We start from the raw sequence: 12,243 nt of genomic DNA on the forward strand, positions 1-12,243 counted from the left end.
TATTTAATGCTACAGGTTCTACACGTCTTATTTGCAGACTGTTTTGTGTTTGATTTAATCTATAACCGAAAACATAATGTATTAAGCGAATACATATTTGCTCAGCTGATAAGCTTTTTAATATTTATTCGCAGAGCTTTTGCATTGTAAATAAACGGGACCTACACAAAGAGTTCTCTTTGTCTCTCAACTTCCTACAAAGGGGTTTTGGGCTTCCTCCCCTCTAGGGATCGTCAGCTCTCTACCCGGGTCTAACAAATCACTCGGCTCGCCGCCGCTCGGGCCTACCGAGCGAACGCCTGGCCTCAGGACCCGGAGAGCGCCGGGCGAGGGGGCTGCCCGCGCTGGGGTCAGGGGAGGGAGGGGCTGCCCGCGCGGGGCTTAGGGCCTCCGGGCAGCAGCTAGCTGCGAGCCGGGGGGCACGGGGCGGGACAAAGGGAAAGAAGGAGGGGAGGGAGATCGAGAACCTGCGGCTTCAAAGGCGCCGAAGGCCCGCGGCTGCGCGCACGGGGGGTGGGGGGCTTCCCAGCGGCCTCCGGGGAACCGCGTATACTATGCTTTTGTTTTGTGGGGTTTCTTTTTTCCAATAAGAAATTCCAAAACTGTCGAGAAAGGGAGTTGCTCTCGATTCTCGGGACGCGGGCTTGGCTACCAGCAACAGCTTTAATCTTCACCTTCTGTGGGCCGGATTGATTCTTCCCCACCAGCCCGCCAGACTTTTTACTCGGAAGGGGATGGGTTGTTGTCGCCCCTCCGTGCCGCGGAGATTCTCACCAGGTCAGAGCTTTCCTTTGTGTTCTTTGCTCCGGGGAAGAGGCCGCGCCGCGCCTCCCAGTGCGCCAGAGAGCGGCTCCCGGGGGCCTACGGAGCACGAGCCCGGCAGGGAGCGGGGCGGCGACGCGCGGCCGCCGTCGCCTGGGCCCGGAGCCTCGGATCCCAGGCACCGCCATCTGCGAATCCTAGGCCTCCGAGCCCCCTCCCCCCAGCGCCAAGAGAGACCGCAGCTCGCGTCGGGCCGGACTCGGAAAGGACACTGAGCTAAAGCGGTGGCGTGCCGGGGGCTCCCGCGCCGGCTGGAAAGTCGCTGTCAAGGGTATTTTGGAAACAGTCGAACCTCGGAACGCCGGGGCCTCCCCAGGACTCCGCGGCGCGATCCCAGGAGTCGCTCGTCTCTCTGCGCGTGGCTCGAGCGCTGCAGGATTGTGGGAGCGGCTCCTTCGGTTTTGCTTCGGTTTTAATTTAAACACGGAAAACCCTCCCTTTGCTTCGGCCGCCCGCGTCCCCCGGCGCCGTCTCCTGGTGCGCTGGCGCTGTGGGGCCTGCAGGCTGGGCTGGGGCCAGCGCACACCCGGCGCGTGCTGCTCAGGCGCCGCCGTAGAACCCGCTCCCTGCGAAACGGTCGCGCCCGACACCCACCCTACCCCCGCCAGGAGAGGGCCGAGGCCCGTGGCCGCTCCGGGCCCCCGCACCCCAAGGCGCACCCGCCCGCAGATGCCGCCTCTGGGGGGGTGGTCTGAGCCCTGCACGCCACCCGGAATGCGCTCGGTGAGAAACCCACCCTGCGCTGGCCTCTTGGCCCCCTCCGCCACCCTCAGCCGCCCCGGAAAATTTTTTCTGAAATGTCCTGAAATGAATTAGGCTCTGGAAAGCGAACCCCCACAAACCTCGCCGTTACCCCTTTCCGCCCGGTCCCTCGCCCCGCACGCGGCTGGGGACCGGCAAGACCCTCTGGTAGGCGGCTCGGCCGCCTCGGCCAGCGCGAGCCAGCCGGTTCCCGGCGCCGCGGAGCGACCGGGCGGGGCTGACCTAAGGCTGCTCGGGGGAGGGGAGCAGCGTGGCGGGGTGTGCAAACAATTGGGGTTCATTCGTGGTGCCGCCAGAGCCGGGAGCGCGTTGGCTGCGTCGGGGACCTAGCCAACTGTCTAGCCGGAGCGGCCCGCGCGGCTTTCGCCGGACGCAGCCTGGCGGTCCCTGTCCTGTCGCGATTATTTATTTTTAATGCTGGGTGTCGATCGACACAACAAGCGCTCAGAGCAAAGCAAGGACGCATTACGGGGGGGATTTTAAACCGATCGATAAGATTTTTCAGAGGGGAAAAAAAATCGCTCTTACATATAGTCCATTAAAAAAAAAAGCCTGTTCGACATTATAACGGATTTTTTAAAAGGGTAGATATATACTTCTTAACATCGCAACCCTGAAATTCTCTTACAAAAAAAAAAAATTGTAAATCCCCAAAGCCAAAATAAAAATAAAATAATAATAAAAATACAAAAACAAAAAAAAAATGAAAGCAATTTCAGTTACTTACTGGAGGTTGTTTCCTGGATACAATTGAATGCAATACAATTAAACCAGTAAATGTGACTTTGTTTTGTATTCCTATTGGTATTTTCAATGTGCTGACTGTTGCACTGTAAATGCACCGCTTCCACAACAACGACTCTAGCGAGCCCATCCAGAGCGGCTCTCAAACCTGCAGCCCGGCGCGGCGAGCCACGGGCCCTGCATACTAATAAGCTCGTGCCACTCAGCCCGGAGCAGCCAGTGCGCTGATTGGTCGCACGGCCCTCCGCGGCCTGGAGCTCGTGCCACTCATTCGGCGTAAACAGGCCTCCCAATAGGCTGGCGCCGGGCCAGGGAGCTGCCAATCAGGGAGCAGCAGGGCTACTACCAAGCCCGATGGCGCCTAATTCAAGCCCGGCGACTGCGCAGCTCCTTTGCGCAGATCGTTGCTGCTGAATGGGAATGTGTTGGCGCAGGGCGGGAGAGGGAGAAGGGGCGAGTGGGAGCGCTTATCCACGCCGAGGGGAAGGCTTTTGCTTTTTTTTTTTTTTTTAAATTTAACCCAGCAGGTCTAACGTTTGGCGTCCGGTGCACAGAGGCCAGATGATACAGCAACACACTTTGAAGCAGATGCTTTTTAAAATACCTGGGATGTCTGGCAGGTGGCTGAACCCGGCACAGGTAGGCCCGAGATCCAAGCATAGAGGCCTCCAGTCGCCGGCCTTGTCCTCTCCTCCTCTTGCCCCAGGGATCAGAATCTGGGGGGAAGTTCTTGTGTCTCTGGCCACGTATCTGAGGACCCTCAGTTTTTATTCCCCTTGGCTATATTTTGCAACGGAGCACTGATGAAAATGAAAATCGGGGATTTATGGCCATGACAAAGATTGCCCTTTCTTCATCTGCAACTAGATTTTAAAAATATGTTCACTTTGATACCCACAGTGTGAAAACCATGCACAGTATTTTTTCAATGTCACTCTCCTGCATATCTGCTAAATTCTTGCCCTAAATAAAAAAGCCACTAAACAAATATCTTCATCGTAATTAGATGCAAACTACTTTCTTAGGTTATTCTCCAAATATTTCTGTTAAGAGTTTGGTTTCCCAACGATGCTATTTATGCTCAGGAGTCAAGTCTATGTCTTAGTGGCGATGGATACATTATTTTTACTCCTCCAGGTGCAGCTCTGCTTCCCCCTCCGGGAGGACAAAAATGGCATTTAAACTAGATGCCAACCAACTCCAGGCACGCGCGCTAGAAATTATCCACCGGCTCATGCAGGTAGGGACCGCCGCCGCTGCTAAGTCGCTTCAGTCGTGTCCGACTTTGTGCGACCCCATAGAGGGCAGCCCACCAGGCTCCTCTGTACCTGGGATTCTCCAGGCAAGAATACTGGAGTGGGTTGCCATTTCCTTCTCCAATGCATGCATGCATGCTAAGTCGCTTCAGTCGTGTCCGACGCTGTGCGACCCTATGGACACAGCCCACCAGGCTCCTCCGTCCACAGGATTCTGTAGGCAAGAATACTGGAATGGGTTGCCATTTCCTTCTCCACCAGTAGGGATAGGAACGGGTTAAGCCAGAGGCCTTCTGTTGTCACCTTCCTTTCCCCGCCCCCCCGCCCGCTCCCTCGGGACCGCCAGGATTGGCTGGCACTCGGCCAGCAGGCTGTCAATCACCGAGTGTAAACAAGGCGCTGATTGGCTGTTGTCCAGTCCGCACAGGGCCTCCTGAAAAAAGCAATTACTGGCTCCGCGGTTTCAAGGCGGCCCCAGGCCGCTTGATGAAAGGAGATAAGCTAGGGACCGTTTCCAGGACCCCCGCGGGCCGACCCTGGCAGCCTTGGAGCCGAGGTGCGGCGAGGAGCCCGCGGATCAAAGGCATCCAGAGAGAAAGGGGAAGCCGGGCGCACGGCTCCGGCCGGCCTTCCCCCGCGGGCATCTCTGACCTGGGTAGGGGCTTGGGCCACGGGCGGGGCTCCGGAACTGGGAGCCTGCTTTGGGCAGCGCGGCCGGGCAGCTCCGGAGAGTCCGGGGCTGGCAGGTAAGCGCCTGGCTCCGCGGACCCGGGCCTAGGACGCAGGACTCGGCCGGCGCGGTCCTGAGTCCCGGCTCCAGCGACACCCCTGCCAGGTGACGAGGACCCCTGTCCCCCACTGCCTGAGCCCCTGGCCAGTCCCGAAGCCCGTGCCTTCGGAAGCCACCAGGGTGGCGCGCGTCAGCAGCGGGAGAGGAGGCGGCACGTATAAATCCATAAAGCGCTCGGAGATCCGATTAGCGCACGGCTATTCATTAGGCCGGGGGCGATTGAATTAGGTCCTGGGTGCGGGCCCGAGGTGGGGCCGGCGCGGGTTGGCCGCAGCCGCCAATGCGGGGCGGGAAGTGGGGGGAAAAGGTTCTGGCGCAGACCTGCGGGCTTGGGCCGTGGCTTCCGGAGGAAGAAGTCAAAGCATCGGCCCCGGAGCGAGTTGAGGGGACGGGTTCCTCCAGGTCCTGCCCCAGCGGGTGCGTGCGGGGGCGGCCGGCTTCCAGTGCACACTGTGCAAAGCCAGCCTGAGCCCGGCCCGGCTGCGGAGAAATCGCGTCCTCGGAAGGGAGGGTGGGTAGGCAGGCGGGAAGGGCGGCCATGGCTCCCGGATCCAGCACAAGGCCAGGAGCAGCCGGAGCTAGGGCTGGGAGCGGCTAGCTGTGCGGTCCCTGTCCCGGATCACACCGGCCTCGCACCGCCTCCTCGGAACCGGTGACCTGGCACGCCGAGACTGCCTGTTCCGCACGCCCAGGGGTCCCGCCAGCTTCCCGCAGCCCTCGGAGTCCTGACCCCCAGCTGGGTGCTCCTCGCCTCCGGACGTTTGGAATCTGGGTTCCGGATTACTGTCTCTGATGAGCTTGTTTTCTGGCGCAGAAACTTATAACTGAAGTTTTTAAGCTCCACTTGACATTTTTAAAAATGAGAAAAAAGTCTATGAGAGAAAAATCCTCCACCTCAGAGAAAGAATACCTTGCCTACCCTCAGTGTCCCTGTAGTTGCTCTTAGCTCTCTGAGCGCCTGCCAGCGCGGGCCCCTGGGGTGCACTGGAGTCGGAAAGGGGCTCAGCCTTGGACCACCACGTGGGGAAAGGGCCTCCAGGCCCCACTCTCCTTCGGAGTGTGTGAGGAGGGGCTCCCAAACCCCCATACCCCACACGCAAAATATTGTCTGAGGGTCCTGGAGCCTGGCTGATGGGCCCCACCCTAGGCATAATCCAAGATGTGCAGGCTGCCAGCGAGATGGAAGGGCAGAGGATGGCACGGCTCGGGTCCTCCCTGCCCTTGGGAAGGCTGGCTCAGATCCTTCCAGCTCGCCATCGCCAAATTCCTAATTCAGTGGGAGAGAACTGGCTTTCAGAATCCCCACTGCTGTCCCTTGCCCCTCCTGGCCCATAGGGAGAGAAGCTGCCTGCCTGGGGGAGGCGAAGCACAGCCCCCTGTCTGCTTGGCTTCTTCCCCTCCTTTCCTCAGCATCACTTGAAAACAAATCTAGTGGGTTTTTTTTTTTTCCTTAATACTGTTTCAAAACAGTTGTTACAGCAAATAGCTGCAGACGGGCCTGCTGGATGCGGCAGGGGCTGGCAGCTGCCCAGCGCGGGCGCCTGGCCGCTCAGCAGCTCCCGCAGTACCAAAATAAGCTCCCCGTGTTCCCCTTCAGAAGACGCGGCCTACCGAGGCTCCGGCCGGCCGGGGCATGTTTGGCTGGGCGCACTATCAGCTCAGAGGAAACCTCCCCAGTTTCCTTTTTTATTCTGCCTGCTGTCCAGAGCTAACAAATGTTTTTAATTTTAGAGGAACATGGTGTAGGGATCTGCAGACCAGCTTTCCACTGGGGAGGGAGACAGGACCAGGGAGTGGGTGGGGAAGGAGAAAGGAGAGGGGGTAGAAATGTGAGATCAGGGGTGAGCTGGGGTGTCCAGGTCTCTGCAGTCACCCACAGTTTCACAAATGAATGGGCTCCCAGTCAGGCGAGGCCCACACACCCTGCCCAACCCACATGCCCTGCCCCAGCCTGGAACACTACCCAGGGGTGTCCTTGAAATCCCAGCTTGCTTCCTCCGTGGCAGGTACCCAAGCTTGCCCTATGGCCCCATGCAGCCAGCTGTGCCCTGACACCTGGGCGTGCACCCTTGCACATTGCCCATCCACACACATGCATGTGTGCACACACATACACAAACACATCACGGGCACACGCTTGAGCATCATACAGCACGTCACACACCCACACACCGATACGTTCACAACACACACTGGCACCAATGCTCTGGAGAGCCTGCCTTTCCTTATACAGCCTGGGGGCCCTTGCCACCCCAGAACCTAGCCCAGCCGTGGGACCTCTCCCAGCACTTGCCCCCACTGCCCCTGAGAGCAGCTGCAAATCCAGGGCTCCTCACTCCCCAGAGGCCGCCATCCAGCTCTGTCTGAAATCATGAAATAAATAATCATTTTTTTAACGCAAGGGGGTGGAGGTGTTGGGCGAGTTACATAAAATTGTGAATTAGTCTCTGCTCCAAATAAACGCCTGCTTGGGCCAGAGAGCAGCAGAGCTGCGCGCTGGGTAATTGTGTGTCGGGTGTCTCTCCATTGTTCCCTGTGCCATTAGTCAAAGGGCAAATTAAAAACAATTTCTTGACAAAAATTGACTCTTAATTTTTCCTACCAGAGGCACAGGGGGCTGGGTCTAGAGGCTGGGCTCGGGGACAGACAGCCTGTCTGGAGGGGTGCTGGGGTCACTGATTTGTACTCGCCCAGCCTGCAGTGGGAAACTGGGGGCCCCGGGTGTGGTTCACAGCAACCACCCCACCCGCCCTCAGCTGGAGGTCAGCGTTACCGTTACCTCATCTCAGCCCAGAATCTGATGCAGGGGTCAGAGGTTTGTACTCTTCCTCTCAAGTAAGTGGGGTAAGAAAAAAAAAAATCAAACACATTCCCAAAGATGCCTAGATTGGAGGAGCTCAGCCTCCGCACCCCTCCAGCCCCAGGAAGCAGGGTTAGGCCCCACCCCATCCCCTGAATGAGATCTTCTGCCACAGATGTGCGAAGTGGTTCTTTTCACCAGGGCCTTTGGCTGGTGGACTGAAGCAGGCAGGGGTATGGGGGGAAGGTTCTAGGGTGCCTTCCCAGCCCAGGATTCAGAAGCCCCGGGGCCCCACCCTGGCTCCACTCACTAGGCAGCTATCAGAGCAGCCTGCACCCCTACCTGCGCAGGTGCCTTCAGCTTTGGCTGTGAGTGGAGTTGACCCCATCCCCAAGGTGCTGCACAGGGAATTTGTGCCTAGATTGGGAGTGGCCTTCTTTTCGGCCATCTTCTGTCTTTAGGGGCTTAAGCTTTGTTGGAGTTGGCCTATTTTGGAGGAGAAAGGAATATGAAGATCTCCCAGACCCCCCCACTACCAAGGGGAGGGGGCTGCCTCCACCAAAAACACAATCTCCAGTCACAGCCCCTTCATTATCTAGCAGGGCCTGCGGGGGCCCAGAGGGCCAGGTGGCAGGGGAGAGGGCCACTCTGAGGCCCAGGGTCAAGGGGAAGCAGCCAATGAAGAGTTGTCAGGAGCCAGGCTGGGGGGGAGAGTCCTCCCGTCATACCTCCCATGAGGCCTTCCTCCAACATCTCCTGAGCCCTGTATGCTACCTTGAATACCCTCCTAAAGATCCCCGCTCCTGCCTGAGCAAAGGGCCTGCATGCTGAGGCCTGAGCCCTGCTCAGTTGGAGCCCCTGGAATGTCAGGGAGGCACAGCTGGTCTCTGCAGACCACAGATAGGCTCCAAGACAGACTTGGGGATGTGGCTGGAGGTTTTAAAATGCAACAAGAGCAGCAGGGGAGCCAGACTTTGAAGTCAGATGAACAGCTTTCCTGGGACCCCCTCCCTTTTTTTGGGGGGTGTAATTCTGTTGCTGGTTTGTCCAATCAAGTCAGGAGGGTGCCCATCCCCCTCCACTCCGGAAAGGTGCTTGTTAAACACAGTCGTAATTTGTGGCTAAATATAAGCCAGTGTGTTCACACGGAAAGTATAATTCAGGGTGCTGGTTGTGTGAGGTGATCAACCAGGAGGCCCATCTGGGTTATATTGAAGTGATTTTCATAAATGGGTAGGAGCATCCTATTGCCAGGCTCCTCCCTGACTTTTTATTAGTGAATGCATGATTGTTGTTAGTGTTAAAGGGAATAATAGGAGTGGGGGACTCCTGGGACCCCAGGGGAAGGGGGAGAAGGGAGCCTCCCCACTCTGCTCTGTCCTGCCCCTCCAGTCTCTCAGCCACTTTCTTATTTAGGCTGAAGGAAGGCAGGGGACCCCCCAGGGAGTCTTGAATCAGTAGTGCTAAACTGTCCTCCCCAAAGACAGCCCTGCCCTTGCCCCACAGGAAGTCTGGGAGTGACTGTGGGAGAGTGGGAAGCAGGTTCTTTAGGGAGAACTCCACTCCCCCTCTAAAGCTGAAATTAAGGGGTATGCACTGGGGTGTCTTGCAGAAGGATGACCCAAACTGGGCCTTCTGTTTTCCTGCTTATCAGGAAGGACCCTACTGATGACCAGAGCCCAAGCTTGGCCTGCACAAATTGGTGTGGGAGACTTAGTGGCTGGAACTGCTCCTTTTGGGGACCGAAGTTCTGCAGGGCCTAATGAAGGATAAGGTACAGGTTACTTGTGCTTCCAAGCACACCCCCCAACCAGAGCCTGATTGCCACCCTTCCTGGAAGGACACCTGCCTCCCTCCAGAGAGGACCTCACAGCCTAGCCACAGGAAGTGCCGAGTAAGCAGTTGCTGCCCCAGCCATTCTGATCCTTCGCGGCAGTGTTTGGGTGTGTTTACACGTGTCGCTGTCAAGGTAGTCTGGACAGGGCCTCCAGGGCTGGACTTCCCGGGTCTGGTCTCACACTAACGGGAGGGCCCTGGGAGAGGGGCGCAGGCTGGGTGTCAGGGTCTCTGATGAAATCCAGCTGGCCCAGGCAGAGCCAGAGTGGGCCAGCCAGGCCAGGAGGAGAACCGAAAGGACAGGGACTGGACTGGCAACCCTGGATCCACGGGGCCACAGCTGTCAGCGCGCCCCCCACCACCACCACACACATTCAGCAAATTCCTCTGGGCATCAATTTCAGAGCCCAGGCAGCAGGAACAGCACCTGCCCCTTCCCACCGTGCCCATGATGGGCAGGAACCTCGAAGCCAGCCTCCCTACTGGATTTCTTCCAATTCCCAGACCTAGAAAAGCCCCAGACCCTGCCAGACAGCCCCCTCCTGATTCTGCCCCAGCAGAGGGCTCCAGAGGGTAAGGGGCTACCCATTCAGACTTGTTTCTGATCACAAAACAGAGGCCTGGGCAGTTCTGGTCTCTGGGACCACACATCCCATCATCCTTCTCTTCCTGCTCTCAAGCTGGGCCTGCCAAGCCCAGCAATCTGGGCCCCCACCCCCACAAACCCCCTCCTGCCCTTGGGCAGGGCCACAGCCCTATCCTGTCCTCTGGACTTTTTCCTGTGTCTGATGGCCAAGGGTGGGGAGGGGGCGGTCCCTCCCCAGCTCCCTCCCCAGGCTGCCTTTGGGAAGAACCCGAGGCTGGGCATGAGGCCTGGGAAAGCTACAGACACATCTTTTCCTCCTCTCTCTTATTTCTGGGGAAGGTGGGTGTTGAGTCCTTGGCCTGCTTACCTGCCGCAATACAGACCAAAAATAAATTATTCCCATCAAAATTCCCACAGAGCAGCTAAGGCCTGCAGCAAAGTGCTCTCCTCCCAGTCCTCAAAGGCAGGTAGCTGGGCTGACGGCTCGGCTACACCACCACCCATCAGGCCTGGTCTAAGCACAGCCACCGCCTCTTTTGTTAACAGGACAGCCACAGCATTTAATTAAAAATCATTCAATAGGTCTGTTTTCTTCTGACTTGCACAAATATATATTCCACCTCAATTCATGACTCAACAATACCCGCTACAGGCGGTAATGGGAGGAAGCAGGAAAGTTTCCCAGTGGATGACTCCCCAGAAAACTCCGTTTCAACCACGATAGCCCGGCAGGTCAGAGGAGCCTGCCCTGGCGTCAGGGCCACGCCGGGCTCTGCGCCGCCTGCCCCCGCCAGCCACTTCCGCTGGAGCCTTTTCGAGCACATTCCACCAGGACTGGGTCTCTGGCAGGCTCTGGGCCGAGGTTCGTTTCAATAAGCAAACCTTGAGCCTGGCCGGCCGATTTCTACTCTGGCGGGTGGAAGTGCAGACGCAAAGAGAGTTTTTTTTTTTCCACCGGAATTTGATTTTGTTTGGTTTGCATTTGTATTTTTTTACTAGCAGGAATTTTCGATGCAAAAACCCTCCTGAGGCGGGTGGGGAAAAATCAAAGTCCCTACATCCCAGCCAGAAACAAAAGCCCTTTGGAAACGGCGCCGCAGGGCGGGCAGAGCCGGGCGCCCGGGTCCCGCGTCGGGAGAAGCGGCGCGCAGCACCTACCGCTCGGCGGCTCCAAGGCGACTCCGGCTCCGGTCCGGGCGGCCGGTGTTCGACCTGCTCGCCCGAGTCCGCCGGGTCCCTAGAACGCGGAGGCGGCCGGAGGCCCCATAATCGCAATTTATGGCCTGGGTGACGTGCTTCCCTCTCCCACAATGGAGCGGGGTGACATTAAACAGAAAATTGATGAGAGCGGAGCGAAATGTAATCTCACCACCCCCCCACCCAACCCCAGGCCGACTCTCCGCGCCTTCGGGGAGGCGCTGGGGGACACGAGGCAGACTGGTCGTTAGTTGGTGCCCTCGTGAGCCCCGCGCCAATGCTTCCTCCCGAATTCGGGCTCCCAGCCGGCACACTGGAGGAGGGAGCACGACCCTCGCCCGGATCCCCATCCCTTGCGGCCCGCCGCCTCTCCGCTGGGCTTCGGGCTGAATCTGATCTCCTTTCCATTCGCACCAGGCGGAGAGGGGAGCCAAGCATCTCTCCCTTTTGCTCGGAGGGCCCCCGGCCCGGGTAGGGGTCTCCACGCGCCCCCGGCCCTCCGTCCGCTACCCAACCTTCAGCCCCCTCCATGAGCACCCCTCTCCGCTTCCAGAGCGGAGTTCCCCGCCCCCACCAAGACGAGCCGGCGCCAGGAGAGGAGGGGAGGACCCGGGCCACCCAGCCCCCACCCCAAGCAAGTGGGGAAAAGAGGGCAAGTGACCACGCAGGGCGCGCCCGGGGCCTCTGGCCCCGAGCACCCGCGCTCCTCCGCCCGCGGCACCGCTCCCCTGGGGCGCGCCGGGCGCCTCCTGGCACCGACCCCGCCGTGCCGCGTCCTTAAAGGCGCCGGCGGCCCTGCCGGCCTTTGTCCCTTTGGCTGGGAAGGTCACGCCAGGGACTCTGGGCAGCCTCATGGGCCCCTCGAAGCGCTAGCCTCCCCACCATTCCTCCACTCTGTCCTCCAAAATTTACACTAGGGTGCTCCCTGCCCTGCCCGCTGGCCCGGAGGAGGTCCCCACTTAACAACCTCCTGGCCACGTGCTGCCTGTGACCTCCAGACTTGCACAAGATACATTGTCCTGCTGGAGCACACAGCTGGGGCCAAGGATCCACTTTTTAACAAGAGGAGGTTGAAGGGAGTGCTTCTCAGAGAGAGAATGATTGAGGGAGCCCCAGTGGGGCCACAAGGGGAAAGAAGTGCTAATGCTGGCAAGAGAGAACACAACCCCACCGACCAAGGAGGCAGGCTGGCTGCCCTGAGCACTGCCTAGTAAGGGGCAGCCCCGGGGGGATGGACAGAGTCCTGGATGGGGGTCCAGATTGGGATCCAGAGGGTAAGGCTTTGGATGGATGCACCCACAGAAGGTTGCCACCAGGGCCCCATTCTCCCTGAAAAGCCCCTCTCTAGGCTTTGCCAGCCCAGCCTGTTTGAGTCACTATGCTGAAGGCTCTGTGAAGCGGGTCCCAAGCCTTGGTCTACCCCTTTGGCCTAGATGACAACTTGTGCACT

The sequence above is a fragment of the Moschus berezovskii genome, chromosome 20, assembly GCF_049115385.1.
Source record: "Moschus berezovskii isolate FMDL1 chromosome 20, NW_MosBer_1.0, whole genome shotgun sequence".
Lineage (NCBI taxonomy): Eukaryota > Metazoa > Chordata > Mammalia > Artiodactyla > Moschidae > Moschus > Moschus berezovskii.